The sequence below is a fragment of the Trichechus manatus genome, unplaced genomic scaffold (genome assembly GCF_000243295.1).
Source record: "Trichechus manatus latirostris isolate Lorelei unplaced genomic scaffold, TriManLat1.0 scaffold00075, whole genome shotgun sequence".
Lineage (NCBI taxonomy): Eukaryota > Metazoa > Chordata > Mammalia > Sirenia > Trichechidae > Trichechus > Trichechus manatus.
In genome coordinates this window covers 6,907,908-6,928,018 of record NW_004444011.1, presented here as the reverse complement: position 1 = coordinate 6,928,018, position 20,111 = coordinate 6,907,908, and the positions used below count along the sequence as shown (strand labels likewise).

Here is a 20,111-nt window from a genome sequence, read left to right as displayed (position 1 = left end):
GGTGTTCGGCTGAGTTCTTTATCTCTTCATTTGATGTTCTAGGGTTTCAGGATTGTTGATTCTCTGTTTGGCTTAGTTTTTCGGATCTTTGTTGTGGATGGACGGCGTGGTGCTTCTGCCTAGAGCGCCATCTTGCTGGAGTCTTAAGGGGAAAGTTTTTAGCCTCTCTGCATTGAGTGTGACGTTTGTTTGTGTGATTCCTTTTTCATGTTGAGGAATTTTTCTTCTATTCTTAATTTTCTGAGTGTTTATCCAAAAAGGATGTTCGATTTTTGTCACGTGGTTTTTCTGAGTCAATTAAGATCATCACGTCTTTTTTTTTCCTTGCATTTTATTATGTTTGCTTATGTTGAACCACCTTTGCATTCTTGAGATAAATCCTACTTAGGATGGTTTAATCCTTTTAATAGACTGTTGGATATGATTTGCTAGTATTTTGCTAACAGTTTTTAGATCTGTATTCATAAAGGATATTGGTCTGTACTTTGGATAATGTTGGCCTTATGGAATGTATTAAGAAGTATTACCTCTTCTTCTATTTTTTGGAAGAATTGGAGGAGGATTGGTATTAACACTTTTTTAACTGTTTGATAGAGTTCACCAGTGAAGTGATACAGTCCTAGGTTTTTCTCTTTTTGGATTTTTTTTTTTTTAATTTTACTTTAGTTGAAGGTTTACAGAATAAACTCGCTTCTCATTAAACAATTAGTACACGTATTATTTTGTGACATTGGTTACCAACCCCAAGACGTCGACACTCTCCCTACTTGACCTTGGGTTCCCAGTCCTGTCCCCTCCTGCCTTCTAGTCCGTGCCCCTGGGCTGGTGTGCCCGTTTAGTCTCATTTTCTTTTATGGGCCTGTCTGATCTTTGGCTTCCCCATGTGTCTGTCAGTTTGTCATACTGTGGGGGCTTGCATGATGCTGTGATGCTGGAAGCTATGCCACCAGTATTCAGATACCAGCAGGGTCACCCATGGTGGACAGGTTCCATCTGAGCATCCAGACTAAGACAGACTAGGAAGAAGGACCTGGCAGTCTACTTCTGAAAAGAATTAGCCAATGAAAACCTTAGGAATAGCAGAGGAACACTGTCTGACATAGGGCCGGAAGATGAGGCCCCTGGGTTGGAAGGCACTCAAAAGATAACTGGGGAAGAGCTGCCTTAAAGTAGAGTCGAGCTTAATGACGTGGATGGAGTCAAGCTTTCGGGACCTTCATTTGCTGATGTGGCACAACTCAAAATGAAAAGAAACAGCTGCAAACATCCATCAATAATCGGAATGTGGAACGTACAAAGTATGAATCTGGGACAATGGGAAATTGTCAGAAATGAAATGGAAAGTATAAACCCATCGATATCCTAGGCACGAGTCAACTGAAATGGACTGGTATTGGCCGTTTTGAATCGGACAAGCATATGGTCTACTATGCCGGGAATGACAGCTTGAGAAGGAATGGCATTGCATTCATCGTCAAAAAGAACATTTCAAGACCTATTCTGAAGTACAGCGCTATCAGTGATAGGATAATATCCATATGCCTACAAGGAAGACTAGTTAATACGAGTGTTATTCAAATTTACACACCAATCGCTAAGGCCAAAGAGGAAGAAATTAAAGGTTTTTACCAACTTTTTCAGTCTGAAATTGATCAAAGATGCAGTCAGGATGCATTGATAATTACTGGTGATAGGAATGCAAAAGTTGGAAACAGAGAAGAAGGATCGGTAGTTGGAAAACATGGCGTTGGTGATAGAAATGATGCGGGAGATCGCATGACAGAATTTTGCGAGATCAATGACTACTTCATTGCAAATACTTTTTTTCACCAACATAAACGGAGACTATACACCTGGACCTCGCCAGATGGAATACACAGGAATCAAATTGATTACATCTATGGAAACAGACGATGGAAAAGCTCAATATCATCAGAACAAGGCCAAGGGCCAAATGCAGAACAGACCATAGATTGCTCCTATGCAAGTTCAAGCTGAAACTGAAGAAAATTACAAGTCCATGAAAGCCAAAGAATGACCTTGAGTATATCCCACCTGAATTTAGAGACTATCTCAAGAATAGATTTGACACATTGACCACTAATGACCGAAGACCAGACGAGTTGTGGAATGACATCAAGGACACCATACATGAAGAAAGCAAGAGGTCATTAAAAACACAGGAAAGAAAGAAAAGACCAAAATGGATGTCAGAAGAGACTCTGAAACTTGCTCTTGAACGTTGAGTCGCTAAAGCAAAAGGAGGAAATGATGAAGTAGAAGAGTTGAACAAAAGATTTCAAAGGGCAGCTTGAGAAGACAAAGTAAAGTATTGTAATGACATGTGCGACGAGCTGAAGACAGAAAACCAAAAACGGAAGATCACGCTTTGACTTCCTCAAGCTGAAAGAACTGAAGAAAAAATTCAAGCCTCAAGTTGCAATAGTGAAGGATTCTATGGGGAAAATATTAAATGATGAAGGAAGCAACAAAAAAAGATGGAAGGAATATACAAAGTCATTATACCAAAAAGAATTGGTCAACATTCAGCCATTTCAAGAGGTAGGATATGATCAAGAACCAATGGTACTGAAGGAAGAAGTCCAAGCCGAACTGAAGGCACTGGCGAAAAGGCTCCAGGAATTGACGGAATATCATTTGAGATGTTCAACAAACAGATGCAGTGCTGAAAGTGCTCACTTGTCTATGCCAAGAAGTTTGGAAGTCAGCTACCTGGGCAACTGACTGGAAGAGATCCATATTTATGCCTGTTCCCAAGAAAGGTGATCCAACTGAATGCAGAAATTATCTAACAGTATCATTAATATCACACGCAAGTAAAATTTTGCTGAAGAGCATTCAAAAGCAGCTGCAGCAGTATGTTGACAGTGAACTGCCAGAAATTCAGACTGGATTCAGAAGAGGACGTGGAACCAGGGATATCATTGCTGATGTCTGATGGATCCTGACTGAAAGCACAGAGTACCAGAAAGATGTTTACCTGTGTTTCATTGACTCTGCAAAGGCATTCGATTGTGTGGATCGTAACAAATTATGTATAACATTGTGAAGAATAGGAATTCCAGAACACTGAATTGTGCTCACGAGGAGCTTGTACACAGATCGATAGGCAGTCATTTGAACTGAATAAGGGGATACTGTGTGGTTTAAAGTTAGGAAAGGCGTGCGTCAGGGTTGCATCCTTTTACCATACCTATTCAATCTGTATGCTGAGCAAATAATCCGAGAAGCTGGACTATATGAAGAAGAAAGGGGCATGAAGATTAGAGGAAGACTCATTAACAACCTGCGATATGCAGGTGAGACAACCTTACTTGCTTGAAAGTGAAGAGGGCTTGAAGCACTTACTGGTGAAGATCAAAGACCACAGCCTTCAGTATGGATTACACCTCAACATAAAGAAGACAAAAGTCGTCACAACTGGACCAATAAGCAACATCGTGATAAACGGAGAAAAGATTGAAGTTGTCAAGGATTTCATTTTACTTGGATCTACAGTCAATAACCATGGAAACATCAGTCAGGAAATCAAAAGACACATTGCATTGGGCAGATCTGCTGCAAAAGTTCTCTTTAAAGTGTTGAAAAGCGAAGAAGTCACCTTGAAGACTAAGGTGCGCCTGACCCAAGCCGTGGTATTTTCAGTCGCATCATGTGCATATGAAAGCTGGACAATGAATAAGGAAGACCGAAGAAGAATTGAGGCCTTTGAATTGTGGTGTTGGCGAAGAATATTGAATATACCGTGGACTACCAAAAGAACGAACAAATCTGTCTTGGAAAAAGTACAACCAGAATGCTCCTTAGAAGCAAGGATAGTTAGACTATGTCTTACATACTTTGGACATGTTGTCAGGAGGGATCTGTTCCTGAAGGACATCATGCTTGGTGAAGTACAGGGTCAGCAAAAAAGAGGAAGACCCTCAATGAGATGGATTGACACAGTGGCTGTAACAATGGGCTCAAGCATAACAATTGTGAGCATGGTGCAGGACCGGGCAGTGTTTCATTCTGTGGTGCATAGGGTCACTATGAGTCAGAACCCACTTGAGGGCACTTAACAGCAACAACAACAACAATCTTTGGCTGAAGGGTGAACCTTGGGAGTGACCTCATTACTGAGCTAAAAGGGTGTCTGGGGGCCATACTCTTGGGATTTCTCCAGTCTCTGTCAGGCCAGTAAGTCTGGTCTTTTTTTGTGAGTTAGAATTTTGTTCTGCATTTTTCTCCGGCCCTGTCCAGGACCCTCTATTGTGATCCCTTGTCAGAGCATTCAGTGGTGGTGGCTGGACACCGTCTAGTTGTTTTGCACTCAGTCTGGTGCAATGTGTGGTAGTTGTGGTTCTTTTGAGAAATTTTTGATTACTGATTCATTCTCTTTACTTTTAATAGATCTGTTGGGATCTTCTGTTTCTTCTTTCCTTCTTAAATCTGTTTCTTAAATGGTTTGTTTCTAGGAATTTGCCCATTTCAACTCGGTTACCTAGTTTGTTGTCCTGCAGTTGTTCATATCATTTTCTTATAATCCTTTTTATTTTTGTAAGACTGATAATAATGTCTCCAGTTTCATTTCTGAATTTAGTTATTTTTGTTCTCTCTCTTTTTTGTCAGTCTAGCTAAAAGGTTTGCCAATTTTATTCATAAGTTCAAAGAACCAATTTTTTTCCTAATACTCTGTTGTTTTTCTATTCTGTGTTTTATCTCTGCTCTAATCTTTATTATTCCCTTCCATCTCCTAACTTTGGGCTTAGTTTACTGTTCTTTTTCTAGTCCTTAAGGTGTAAAATTAGGTTATTAATTTGAGATCTTTCTTCTTTTTTATGTGTTTACAAGCTATAAATTTCTATCTGAGAACTACTTTTGCTGCATTCTATAAGTTTTGTTATTTTTGTTTTCATTCATATCAGGTATTTTCTGATTTCATTTGTGATTTGTTCTTTGACCTATTGATTTAAGAGTGTGTGGTTTAATTTGCAACTATTCATGGATTTTCCAGTTTTCCTTTTGTAAATACTTTCTAACTTTATTCCATTATTGTCAGAGAACATACTTTGTATGATTTCAGTCTTTTAAAATTTATTGTGAATTGTTTTGTGGCCTAACACATGACCTATCCTGGAGAATGTTCCACATGGACTTGTGAAGAATGTGTATCCTGCTGTTGTTGGGTGGAGTGTTCTGTATATGTTTTTTAGGCCTAATTGATTTATTATGTTGTTCAGTTCCTCTGTTTCCTTGTTGATCTTCAGTTTCGATGTCCTGTCCATTATTGAAAGTGTAGGGTATTGAAATCTCCAACTATTATTATAGAAGTGTCTATTTCTCCTTTCAGTTTTGTCATTGTTTGCTTCATATATTCTGTGGCTCTGTTGTTAGGTGCATATATATTTTTGTTATATCTTCGTGATGAATTAACTTTTTTATCATTATATAACGGCCTTTTTTGTCTCTTGTAACATTTTTGAATTAAAGTCTTATTTTGTCATACTGAGATGGTCACCTTAGCTCTCTTTTGGTTGGTATTTCCATAGAATATTTTTTGTATCCTTTCACTTTCTATCTTTTCTTTCTTTGGATCTGAAGTGAGTCTTTTGTAGACAAGCATATGGTTGGCTCATGATTGTTTTGGATCTTTTTTTTTTTTAATCCATTCTGGTAATCTCTGCCTTTTGATTGGAGAGTTTAAGCCTTTTACATTTAATTACTGGTAAAGACTTACCAGTTGCTATTTTGTTTTTTGTATTTTTTATACCATTTTGTCCTTCATTTTCTCTAATATTGCCCCTCTTTTGTGTTTAGTTAATTTTGTTTGTAGTAAATAATTTTAATTTCCTTCTCGTTTCATTTTGGGTATACATTTTTAGGTATTTTCTTTGTAGTTACTGTGGAGTTTATATTTCACATCCTAAATTTATAACAGTCTAGTTTTAGTTAATACGAACTTAGCTTTGGTAGCATGTAGGGACTCTATACAGCTTTGTTCCACATTATGTTAATGTTCTTGCAAATTATATGTTTATACATTGTGTGCTCAATAACTTAAAATTATAATTATTTCTTATACATTTATCTTTGAAATCCTGTTGTGTGTAAAAAGAGGAATTACAAATAAAAAAATAAAATAATACTGGCTTTTACATTTGGCCGTGTAATTTACCTTTACCAGAGATCTTTGTTCTTCATACTCTTTCAGGTTACTGTATTGTGTTTTTTTTTATTTCAACCTGAAAGACTACCTTTAGTATTTTTGTAGATCAGTTCTAAAGGTAACAGTTTTCCTCAGCTTTTGTTTATCTGGACATGTGCTGTATGTGATGATTTGCTTCTCCTGCTGCTTTCTAGATTCTCTGTCTGTTGGTTTTTGAGAGTTTGATTAAAATCTGTCTTGATGTGGATCTCTTTGAGTTTATTCTACTGGGAGTTCATTGAGTTTCTGGGATGTGTAGATCATGCTTTTTGTCAAATTTGGGAAAGTTTTGTGTTTTGTTTCTTGTAATATTCTTTCTGTCCCTTTCTCTTTTCCTTCTGGAATTCCCATGATGTGTCCCATATGTCTGTTAACATGTGTTCAGTTTTCTTCATTGTCTTTTTTTTGCTTCTCATACTTAATAATTTCAATTGTTCTATTTTCAAGCTCATTTATTCTTTCTTCTGCCAGCTCAAATGTGCTGTTGGATTCCTCTGGTGAATTTTTCATTTCAGTTTCATACTTTTCAGCTCCATAATTTCTGTTTCCTTTTTTATAATTTTTGTACCTTTATATTCATTTGATTTATACATTGTTTTCCTGACTTCCTTTAGTTTTTTTTCTGTTTTACTCTGATTCATTGAGTGTATTTAATACAGTTCTTTTAAAGTCTTTGTCTAGTAAGTTCATTATTGGGCTTCCTCAAGGACAGTTTGAGTCCTTTTTATTTTTTGTATAGACCATCCTTTCCTGTATCTTTGTATGCCTTGTGATTTTTTTATTGAAAACTGGATATTTGAATATTATAATGTTATTCTGGATTTCAGATATCCTTTTGGGCTTGCTTTTTCTTGGTTGAAGAAGGCTATACTTGTTCATTTATTTGGTGATTTTTTGCATATATTTTTGCAAAGACTGTCTTCCTGAACATGCATGGTCACTGAAGTCTCAGTTCTTGAGCTTGTGCTCAGCTAGTGTTTTGACAGAAAGCAATACAAAGAAAACATACCTTCTGGTCTTTGAAGATTGGTTCTGTGCCAGGGCACTCCTTTATCACTTAGCCAAGCTTGCACTGAGCCTAGGGATCAGCCCTTTTATGAACAGTGCTGCCAAAGCGGAAGCACGTAGGATCTTTTCTGTACCTTTCTAAATTCCCATGCCTCTGAATGCCCTAATTTCCCAACTTTATCCCTGGGTTCTCCTCCCAGTCCTTAGGCACCTATTGTATGTCTCAATCACACTCTTTAGCCCCAGGTTGTTACAGTATTCAGGCAATGACTGTTGTTTTTCTGCCTTGTGTATAAGCTCTGATATGCACCTTTCCTTTAGTTAGCTCCCAGATATAGTAGAACAGAAGCACACAATGATTTCTCAGTGTGGTTTGTTTTGCTCCCTCTGGAGCCAGGGACCAGAATCTCTTTCTGGGAATGCAAGCCATTGTAGAGTTGAGGCGGGCCTTGGGCACCAGCAAGTAGAAAACACCACACAGCTTTCCTGCGATACTGAAGTTACTTTTTTCTTGATTCAGTGTTTGCTTGGTTGCTGTAAATTTTTGGCTGGTTTCCAGAGTTATGAGGTGGTAGTTTCTGCCAGTTTGTGTTTGTTTTTTGGGAATTCTCTTGAGGGACAGGAGTGCCACTGTTTTACTCTGCTCTGTTCTCTGTATTCTCACTCAGTGTTTCCTCCCCCCTCCCCCGATCGTTTTAGTGTGGTTTATATATATATATATATATAAAATAAAATATTTGCCAGTTCAACAATTTCTATATCCACAATTCAGTGACATTGGTTACGTTCACCATGTTGTGTAACCATCACCACTGTCTGTTTCTAAATTATGCTACTACCGTTAACAGAAACTCAGTGAGCCCTAAGCTAAGACTTTCCCTTCTCCCCTCCCTCCCACCCACGGTTGTTATTGTTTTTAGTTGCCATTGAATCAATTCTGACTCATGGTGAACCTATCTGTGCAAAGTAGAACCGCTCCATAGGGTTTTCAAGGCTGTGATCTTTTGGAAGCAGATCACCAGGACTTTTTTCTGAGGTGCCTCAGGGTGCTTTTGAACAGCCAACCTTTTGGCTACTAGTAGAGTGCTTAAACATTTGTGCTACCCAGGGAGTCCTTCTCACCCTTGGTGACCACTTACACACTTTGTTCTTTATACATTTTCCTATTTCATGTAAGTGAGACCTTAGAATATTTGTCCTTGACTTATTTCACTCACGGTAGGGTCACTATGAGTCAGAATCGACTCGTTGGCAATGGGTTTTTTATTTCACTCAGCATAGTATTTTCAAGGTTCATCCATGTTGTAGCATGTATCAGGACTCCATGTCCTTCATGGGAGAGTAGTATTCCATTGTAAGTGTAGTTCCACATTTTGAGTATTTATTTACTATTGATTGACATTTAGGTTGTTTCCATCTTTTGTCTATTATCAACAGTGCTACAATGTACAAGTTTATGTTTGAGTCCCTGCTTTTAATCCTTTCAGGTATATACCTAGGATTGGAATTGCTAGGTCATATGGTAGTTCTGTGTTTAGCTTCTTAAGGAACTGTCAGTGTTTTCCGTAGTGGCTGTACCATTTTGGATTCCCACCAGCAGTGGATGAGGTTTCCAATTTCACCACATCCTCATTAATGTCCCTGAGTGATGCAGATAGTTAATGCACTTGGCTGCAAACTGAAAGGTTGGTGGTTCGAGTCTACCCAGAGGAACCTCTGAAGAAAAGGCTGGTGATCTACTTCAGAAAAACCAGCCATTGAACACCCTATGGAGAACAGTTGTACTCTGACACACAAGGGGTCCCCATGAGTCGAAAACGACTCTATGGCAACTATTTCCTTTTTTTTTTTAAATGACTAACGCTATCAAGCTATTTTCATGTCCTCGTTGGGCATTTTATATTTCTTCTTTGGTTGAAATATCTATTCTAGTCCGTTGCCCATTTTTGATTGTGTTGTTTGTCTTTTTGTTGTTAAGTTATAGGAGTTGCAGTTTTTAGCAAAACTAAATATTTCAGGCTTATCTTGTCTTTTTGTTGCCCCTGTCCAAGGAACCACTGTATCCTTGTTGTTATTCTACAGCAGTTCCCTGGAAGGTTAGTTTGAGAGGTCACATCAGTCCTTCTTACTGTGGTTCCTTGCACTTACCCAGAATTGGAGAGTGCAGAACCCCTGCTGGTTTCAGTTCGTGTTCTCAACTTGATCCTTAGTGCTTTCCAGTGGATATTTTTTGGCCATTTTGTGGTTTTCCTGTTCTTTTTTACTTCTTCTCTCACAGACACTATTACTGTGCAGATCTTGTAGCTCTTTGTCCCCACCTGCTTATATTTGAGGTTAATGGCAATATTATGACACTTGTTTTTGGTGTAGAAGATTTTTGGTGTTGGTATCTAGTTGCTTTGTCTGTTTTTATATAGGGATTCGGAAAGATTGAAAAACTGTCCTGCTTCTGCCACTGTCTTTCCTTTTTATAGTTTTAATTTCTTTCTTGCTATTTTAAGTGGGATTTTCTCTTCCATTATATATTCTTTTGTTGTCTGTGTATATAAGCATTGTTGATTTTTATATGTTAATTTTATATTATACTGTCTTACTTTATTGCTTTAGGTGGTTTTATCACTGATTTCATTTTATCATTGATTCTTTTAAAATTTCAAAGGACAAATTTAACCTCAAATAATAAATTTGAGACAGAGGAAGTACACACTACTTTTAAAAGGCTTTACTGTTTTACGGAATCCTTTCTCTGCTTCTGAAATATCACAGCCATTGAAAACCCCATGGAGTGCAGTTGTACTGTGAAACACATGGATTGCCATGAGTCGGAATCAACTCGATGGCAACTGGTTTGGGTTTTTTTTTGTGTGTCTTTAAAATAACCGTTTTTTAAAAGCAAGTGATCTTTTGTTTTGTTTTTCACTTCAATAATAAGTGATAGCAGAAATAAACCAACCTCAAACTTTCAGTTGTGGCTTTTGAATTAAGAGGGGGAATGGAAGAGGAAAAATAAACTTTTGTGTACTGATTATTGTCCAATAAGTACATTGGAGGGACAATGATAGAAGTGTATTCAAATGGAAATTTATATTGATTTAATATGAAGTTCTAGACAGTGCTGTCCAATAAAACTTTCTGCGATTATGGAAATTTTTTGTATCTGCACTGTTCAGTACTGTAGCTTTGGATATAGTTTATGCTATTATATTTTTATTTTACTTTTTTACTACTGGTTGTCTTTATGTATGTCATTGCCATGCTATATACTACTACTTTTATACTATGAGTTGTTACTATTGCCATGCTATTATGTGCCTTGAAGGTGATCCCTGTCTTTTATGCTTTACTGATACTCTTACAGTTCCTAATATCATTTCACAAACATAATAGAATCGTGTGAGGTACTTACTTCTTTCTAATCCCCACATTGCAAGTGTGGAGGTAAGGGAATAAAGGTAGTATTGTTGACGCTTTATGCGGAACAAAGAAGAACTGGTTTTGGTGAAAATTCTAACTTTAGTTGCATCGACTATAATGTAATGGTTTTGTACACATTTATAGGCAAGTGGAAGTTTGAAACTGGAGTGTGAGATATTAATGGAACACAAGATATTTGCTGAAGTCATTAAAAGGGATAATTTCTGATGAAGCATTGAGGAGGGAGGGAAGGACTTTTATTCCAAGGAAGAAGAGATAGCTTTGGTATTAAATCTTAAAAATGGATATACTTACTAATCAGGCAGAAATAAATTAAATTGAACATTAAATGGATTATTACTAGTAACTTTATTTGTGTTTATATAGGTTGTTTCCTTGCCTTTTCCAGCTTCTACAGGCCAACAATATTCCTTGGTTTGTGGCCCCCTTCCTCCATCTTCAAGGCCAGCAACATTGCGTCTGTGACCATTCTTGCATAGTCACATTTCCTGCTAAGTTTCTTCTGCCTCCTGCTTTCGCTTTTAAGGACCCTTGTAACTGCATTGGGCCCACCTGGATAATCCCAGGGTAATCTTACCATCTCAAAGTCCTTAAGTCCCTTTTGCCATGTCAGGTAATGTATTTAAAAATTCTGGGGATTAGGACATGGACATATTTGGGGGTCACTATTCTGCCTACCACAGAAGTATTGTTTGATGCTATGAGAATGGTCTAAGTTCTGTTTACTGGTGGACACCATCAGGTTTTATATGAACCATCAGTGAACCAAGCCCAGCATTTAGAGGAAATGCTGTGAATAGAAGTCCACATTGAGCTAGCAACTTTGCTTCAGGTGGTGGGGTGAGGGTAGCTGCCATGTTTTTAACGTAAAGCTGAGAATGCTGCTGGGACCAGGCTAGTTGTGTTCTTGAATATACCATTTTCATTTTTCATTACAAATGAAACTGGGGCCCTTCTCACACTGTTGGTCATTAGCATGACTTAATATTAGATATCTTAGGCTGGAGAGTCACAAGGCCCCCATGGGTCAGGTGTTCAGTTTGTAAAGATCCCAGTAACAAACTAATAGTTGCTTTTCAAAATGGGTGTAACATATCAAAAGTGATATGCTAGCCATGTCAGTTGAGGCAGCGAGTCCAGAACCCCAATGGGTACCTCTGGGTAGAAGCTCCCTTTTTTGCCAGAGGCTCCAGTTGACAAAATCATCAGTCACAGAAACTTGTACTCAAAAGAGTCCTGAGGATTGTGGGGCCACTAAGGTAGAGAGTGTTATAGCTTGCTGCGCAGCTTCCAGCACAACCGGTTATTAGGGCTCGTCTTGAAGAATGTATATTTGCCGGATAGTTGATATAAAGGGCCAAGTAGAATGTTGAGTGAGACACATAAAGCCTCCAATACTTAAAGAGTTCAAAATGGTGCTGAGCCTCTTTTTGATGGTGGGGGATCTGAAGTGTCTGTAATTTTTCCTTGATTGCCACAAGGATTGAGCATTGCAAATCCACTCACTTAGTTCCAAGAAACTTTAACATTTCAGGAGGTAATATATGATCAAGAACAGATGGTATTGAAGGAAGAAGTCCAAGCTGCACTGAAGGCATTGGCGAAAAATAAGGTTCCAGGAATTGATGGAATACTAATTGAGATGTTTCAACAAACGAATAAAGTGCTGGAGGTGCTCACTAGTCTATGCCAAGAAATTTGGAAGTTACCTGGCCAACTGAATGGAAGAGATACTTATTTGTGCCCATTCCAAAGAAAGGTGATGCAGCTGAATGCGGACATTATCAAACAATATCATTAATATCACACGCAGGTAAAATTTTGCTGAAGTTCATTAAAAAATGGTCGCAGTGTTACATCGACAGGGAACTCCTAGAAAGTCAAGCCGGATTCAGTAGAGGATGTGAAACGAGGGATATCACGGCTGATGTCAGATGGATCTTCGCTGAAAGTAGAGAATATCAGAAAGATGTTTACCTGTGTTTTATTGATTATGCAGAGGCATTCGACTGTGTTGATTATAACAAATTATGGATAACATTGCGAAGAATAGGAATTCCAGAACACTCAATTGTGCTCATGCATAACCTCTACATAGACCATGAGGCAGTCGTTCGAACAGAACAAGCGTGGTTTAAAGTCAGGAAAGGTGTGTGTCAGGGTTGCATCCTTTCACCATAATTATTCAATCTGTATGCTGAGCAAATAATCCAAGAAGCTGAACTATATGAAGAAAGGGGTATCGGGATTGGAGGAAGACTCATTAAGAACCTGTGATATGCAGATGGCACAACCTTGCTTGCTGAAAGTGAAGAGGACTTGAAGCACTTACTGGTGAAGCTCAAAGACCAGAGCCTTTAGTACGGATTACACCTCAACATAAAGAAAACAAAAATTCTCCCAACTGGACCAGTAAACAACATCGTGATAAATGGAGAAAAGATTGACATTGTCAGGTATTTCATTTTTTTGGATCCACAATCAACGTCCATGGAAGCAGCAGTCAGGAAATCAAACGACATATTTCATGGAGCAAATCTGCTGCAAAAGACCTCTTTAAAGTGTTGAAAAACAAAGATGTCATTTTGAGGACTAAGGTACACCTGACCCAAGCCGTGGTATTTTCAGTCACTTCATATGCATGTGAAAGCTGGCTGTGATTAAGGAAGACCAGAGAAGAATTGATGCCTTTGAATTACGGTGTTGGTGAAGAATATTGAATATACCGTGGACTGCCAGAAGAACGAAGAAGTCTGTCTTGAAAGAAGTATAGCCAGCATTCTCCTTGAAATTGAGGTTGGCAAGATTTTGTCCCATGTACTTTGGGCGTGTTATCAGGGGGTAGCAGTCTCTGGAGAAGGGACCTCCTGCTTGCTAAGGTAGAGGGTCAGTGAAAAAGAGGAAGACCCTCGATCAGATGGATTGACACAATGGCTGCAACCATGGGCTCAAACATAGCAATGATTTTGAGGACTGCACAGGAACAGGCAGTGTTTTGTTCTGTTGTACATAGATAGGGTCACTGTGAGTTGAAAACAACTCGATGGCATCCAGTGACAATAACAGTTACGTTAATGAGACAGGACTCAACCTACAGGATTAGGTTGTATCTTGAGTCAGTCTCTTTTGAGAGATAAAAGAGAGAATTGAGCACATACCATACCACCAAGAAAGAAGCTCTGGGAGTGGAGTGTGTTCTTTGGACCTGGGGTCCCTGTGCTGCGAAGCTCCTAGACTGGGGGAAGATTGATGACAAGGACCTTCCCCCAGAACCGACAGAGAAAGCATTTCCCGGGAGCTGGCACCCTGAGTTTGGACCTCTGGCCTCCTAGACTGTGAGAAAATAAACTTCTGTTTGTTAGAGCTGTCCATTTGTGGTATTTGTTATAGCAGCCCTAGACAACTTGGACACAAGGGAACTAGTTAGGAGACATTTCAGTCAGAGATGAAGGATAGTCTTACTTATGGTAATGGTGGTAACAAGAGTGTTAGCATTTTTGCACCATTCCCAAAGATAAAATTCTCATAAGGCAATGCAAAGGCCAGCTGACATGTTCTCATGCAGTTAGTTGCATTACAGGAGAGGAACCCTGAGCTTAGGGCACCTGAATTTTTCATAATGGATAGCAAGCATAGCTACCCTTTGCCCCTCAAGTAGACACTGTCCTCTTTCATGTTCAGGACAGTGGGCGGTGATTACCTCACTTGCAAGACATCCAAAAACAGGAGAAATCCATGTAGAATTGTCTCCCAACAGAAATTATAAGTGGCTTAATACAGTGTTTATTTTCCATTCACAATAAGTCAAAAACAGATGTTCTTGACTGACAGACAACTCTCTTCTCAGCCATGAATCAGGGACTTAGGTTCCTTCCATATTGTGACTCTGCCTTCTTTAAAATGTTGCTTCTGTGGCTGCCATTCTCATCTGCACTAATCTCTGGAAAGGAAGGAACATGGAGGTGAGGCTAAATAGTTGGGGCTTTTAAGGAGCAGGCCTGCAGGTGACACACATCATTTTCATTCATATTGCATTGGCTAGAACTCAGTTAAATGGCCACATCTAACTGCAGGAGAAAGCTGGGAAATGTCTAGATAAATTCTTAGGAAGAATTTTGTTTGATGAATAATTCGTTATCTCTACCATGTCCGTTCTTCTTGTTAAACCATCTGTAATTATAGAAAATTCAAACAAGGCAGGGTACTTAAAAAAAAGGAAAGTAAAAAAATCCATTTCAGATCTCACCATCCAGAAATAGCCATCATAAGTATTAAGTATACATTACATGTTTTCTGTGCATCTATGTAGATAAAAAGAATAGTTAGATAAAAATTATTTTCATAAAATGATCTCATGCTACTCATGTTTTTTAAAATGAAAGTCAGATTTACTTGAATATAAAGAATAAAAAGAAACTGAAGTAAAATAGGTATTATTGAACTTCAAACAAAAATTTATCACCACAAAAGACATTATTTCCTTAAAAATACCTTTACATAAGTTTAATAGTAGAGAGTACAAAAACAGACCATATTGAGAGGTAAGGATTGTCTTTCCAGTTTGGATGCTTTTAACTACAAGTAACAGAATAATAAATTAGAGTGGCTAAAGCAATAGGAAGTTTATTATTTTGCATAAGAAGTTCAAAACTAGACTTTTCTAAGATTGGTTAATTTAGGTATTAAACAATTGTAGAGCATTGTTTTCTTTTTTGTCATTCTCTTGTCTTTCCAGTCCTGGTTGCCAGGTTACTGCAGTAGTTCCAATTGTCATGGCCTCACACTTGAGCATCTAAATGTGTGAAGGGAGTATTTTGTTTTTAAAAATGAGGAGAACATTTCTCAGTAGTTTTTCTGAAAATTTTCTCTTACTATCTTATTATCCTTACCTAAGCCTATCTTGGGTCATTGGTGGTTCAGTGGTAGAATTCTTGTCTTTCATGAGGGAGACCTGGGTTTGATTCCTGCCAGTGCACCTCATGTGCAGCCACTTCCCATGTCACTGGAGGCTTGCATATTGCTATGATGTTGAACAGGCTTCAGTGGCCCGTCCAGAATGATGACTAGGAAGAAAGACCTGGCAGTCTACCTTCAAAAATCAAATAGTGAAAATCCTTTGGCTCACAGCAGTCCAATCCACAAACCATCATGGGGATGGCACAGGAACAGGCAGCATTTTGTTCCATTGTGCATGGGGTTGCCATGACTGGATGGCAGCTAACAACAACAAACCTATCCCAGACCTAAAGCAATCAGTGACTAAGGAAAATGGATTTGGCTTAGACTCATCCATATTCATCTCTGGGGATAGGGAATGGAGCTACTTTTTTGAAGACGTAGAGACTGATTAGCCAAAGAATGACAATGGTTCAGTTAGGGCAGGATGTAGTTTTTGGTAGAACCCTAGGCTCAGCTCTCTTTTGTAATACTTGATTAAATGTTTTGTACCAGATTTTAATCTCTCTACTGTCTGGTAGTATCTCATTCACATAAGGGAATGCTCTACAATTTTATATTACTCATTTGTAGCCTAGATGGTTTACTTCCAAAGAGTCAGCACGTTCTCAGTCTGCCCCATTATTTTTCTCACCTGAAGCCATTACTACCCTTAGACAGAAAAAGAAAAAGTTAAGTATGCAGGAAAATAAAAAGATGAGATTGTTCTCTCCAGATTTGGGGGTTTTGGTGATATTGTCAGAATTTTAGGGAATCTTATTTTTCACTTATTGGCTGGCCTCCAGTTTTGTGTAATGCATTGTTATCTGATCTCATCTTTAAATTTAAAAAAAATCTTTTTTTTTATTTTAAAGGTTTTAGTTTAAAATTTTTGGAGGGTCCACTTGCTGCTTGTTTAAGCCACACTTTTCTGTTTTGTAAAAATATAAATGGAATTTTCCCCACAAGATTGTTTTAAAGGTTAAATGAGGTAATATTTGTGAATCTGCTTTGTAAACTATGAAGTGCTACAATTCTGATGATTTTTATTGTTAATTATAAAAAACTAATGCAGTTGAGAGTGAAGTAGGTTGTCTTGACCCATGTCTTTGCATAATAATATCCAGTATTGGCTATTTTTTTTTCCTTGTTTTTTCTCCTTGTATAGAATTTTTAAACAAAACTCATTATATTAATCATTTTTCTGAGTATCTAGTTATTTGAGAACATGCTTATTTTAATGGCTTCTAATATTCCATCATATGGCTGTATAAAAATTGTTTCAGCCATCTTTCTGTTGTTGGACATTCAGGTTGTTTTCAATTTTTTCCCATTGTAAATAGTAGTTTAGTGTATTGTATTTAAACCGTTTTAAAAATAATCCTTCATATGTTTACACTCCCTCTAGTTGTATATGTAAATACTCATTTTCCTATTACTTGGGCAACACTCTGTCTTATTAAAAACAAAATCCAACAACTTTGATTACTAGGTAAGAGGAAAACACTACTTCGTTTTAATTCTTTAATATTTGGCTTGCATGTTTTTTTGTTGTTGTTTAGTAGCTCGTTTCTTTTGTGAATTTCCCAGTCATGTCCTGTGTATGTTATTCTTATTTATTTAAAAAAAATACGTAGTATTAAAATATAGAACATATTAACCTTGTTTCCTAGTTTGTGTTTTGCTTTTCAGTTTTTTTATTTTATTTTATTTTATTTTTTTATTGACGTAGAGGTGTTTAACTTTGTATAGCTAAATCTGCCTTTTTCCTTTCTGATGCTTTACTTTGTTTTTGTGCTTAGAAAAGTCTCCTTTTTAAAGTCAGATAAAGTTTTTTTTATATATTTTCTTCCATCCTTTTAGATTATTTTAATTTTTATATAACTCTTTGAATCTATCTGGATTTTGTTTTATTTTGTCTGAGATATAGTAACCTACTTTTCCCCAAATTATTAACAGGTTTTTCTAGTACCATTAGTAAATAATTTTAGTCTTTGCTGATTTGGAATCCCTTCCTTAACTAGTTGCTGTTGAGTTGATCCCGACTCATGGCGACCCAATGTGTGTCAGAGTAGAATTGTGCTCCATTGAGTTTTCAGTGGTTGATTTTTCAGAGTAGATTGCCAGGTCTTTCTTCTGAGGTGTCTCTGGGTGGACTCGAACCACCAACCTTTTAGTTAACAGCTGAGTGAGTTAACCCTTAGCAAAACCCAGTGACTTCAAATATTCATGTATAGTTGAGTCTTTTCCTGCACTTTCCTTTTTTTCTATTAATCTAATAAAATAGCTTTTTTATGCAAATAATGCATACCTTTTGTGTTTGTTTCCTGGCCATGTGTCATGCCCTCCTCCCCCCCATCACATGCTCAGCCATGCTAGTACTCTTCCACATGTTACTGTTAAAAAAGAAACTAGCATGGAGTGCTTGTGAAAATACCTCCTGGAGGAAGGGTGCAGCTGGCAAACAAATGCAGAAGGCACATGTTATTTGCATAAAAATGCAGTAAGCCCATTTCCTTAAGTAGTGAAAGTCATTTGCCTGCTTTAATTCACATTTTATAGTCTGTTTTTACAAAATAACCTATGTGTTACAGTGAACATTACAATCCTAATTCAGGGTATCCTTTTATTTTTTTTTAAATTGTGGTAAATATATAAATAACAAAACATTTGCCATTTCAGCATTTTTCAGGTGTACAATTCAGTGACATTAATAACGTTCATCATATTGTGCAACCATCACCACAATTTGTTTCCAAATTTTTTCATAACCCTTAAGAGAAATGGATACATTTCTTAATGTATGGCAGAGGACTGGAATTCTGTGTTATTCTATCATTTGTTGGTATGATTTTGATATATCTGTATACACATTTTCTTTCATGTATATGTATATTCTTTGCCTTTTACTCTCGTGTGCTTTCTAAGTTATAAGGGGTTGTTTGTTTATATTTTTTGTTATTTGTACTCACTATAAATTATGCCAGGTCTTGTACCCTAGAAAAATATAGTAGGGGAAACAGAACATAGATAGTAAAGAAGGATAAAAAGCCTCTTTTATTATCTTATTGGTAGAAAAATACTGATACGGTATTTATAGGCCGGGATTATTTGAACCCCATATTTATAAATTAAATTGTGTAATTTGTTAGTTTGATGTGTACAAAAAAAATCTGATGTGTATTACACTTTAATTTGTACTGTTTTCTGTATGTAAAAATTACATCTGATGACCCCGTTGTGTATTCTAGTGTACTCTGTTATCTACTATTGCATGATAAACCACCCCACAACTTAGTGGCTTATAACATGCTCAGCAGGGACAGTTCATCTATGGTCCACATGGTGTCAGTGGGCTTTACTCATGAAGCTACATTAAGCTGGTGGTTGGGCTGGGTGATCCAAAATGGTCTTATTCACATGTCTGTGTCTAGGCTGTCAACTGGGACATCTTCAGTTCTACTGTGTATGTCCTCATTCTCCAGGAAATGAGGCCTCTCTATCACGAAAACCAAAAAACCAAACCCGTTGCCGTCGAGTTGATCCTGACTCATAGCGATCTTATGGACAGAGTAGAACTGCCCCATAGGGTTTCCAAGGAGTGGCTGGTGGATTTGAACTGCCGACATTTTGGTTAGCAGCCTTAGCACGCTGTAGCTCTTAACCACTGTAGGCTCCCTTTATCAGGAAAGCATGGACTGATTCTTTACACATAGGCTGGGATCCAAGATGGCAAACTTAGAAGCTGTACAACAATTCTTAAAAGCTCTAGGCCCCTGAAATTGCACACCATTACTTCTGCTCCATCTTGTTGGTCAAAACAAGTCATAAGGTTAACCACGTTTCAAGGGAATGGAGAATAGGGCTCCATCTTATGATGGAAGAAGCAGTGACATCCCATTGCAAAGAGTGATGAATATACCAAGGCTTGATTCCTTGGAAACACTGGTGGTGTAGTGGTTAAGTGCTACAGCTGCAAACCAAAAGGTCTGCTGTTTGAATCCACCGTGTACTCCTTGGAAGCTCTCTGGGGCAGTTCTGCTCTGTCCTATAGGGTTGCTATGAGTTGGAATCGACCTGACGGCAGTGGGTTTGGTTTTTTTTTTTTTTTGGTTGATTCCTTAGAGGTCATTATATTATGATCTACCACAATTAAAATAACTTTAGGATAGAAAAGTTTGCTGAAAGGTCTGAATAAAAACCATGTGTTCGTTTTCATTTTCTGTTGGTAAAGTGTTAACATTGCTGTCAGAAAATGCCTCATATACTTAGATTGGGAATTAAAGTGGCAGTACTGGGGTATTACAGTAAAACATCTGTCTTTAATTTTTATGTACCTATTCAGTTGGTATGTAATCAGTTTCTTTTAGGGCAGGGGCAGAGCAGTGGTATTAATCTTAAAGCTCTCTAATCCCTTCTCGCATGCCTTCAACAGATAAGTGCTCTGAATAGTTAAGTACCATGAGAAATAAGTAAGTTGGGCTAACTCTTTAAATATTACTAAACTTCCCACCCAACACTGATT

At 37.6% G+C, this 20,111-nt stretch overlaps 1 protein-coding gene across 9 annotated transcripts in view; it reads left to right on the top strand.

Annotated features, from left to right (window-relative positions):
• The window catches only part of MLLT10 (MLLT10 histone lysine methyltransferase DOT1L cofactor), a 332,811-nt gene that overhangs the window by 219,268 nt on the left and 93,432 nt on the right, over positions 1-20,111 (top strand). The window lies entirely within an intron of this gene.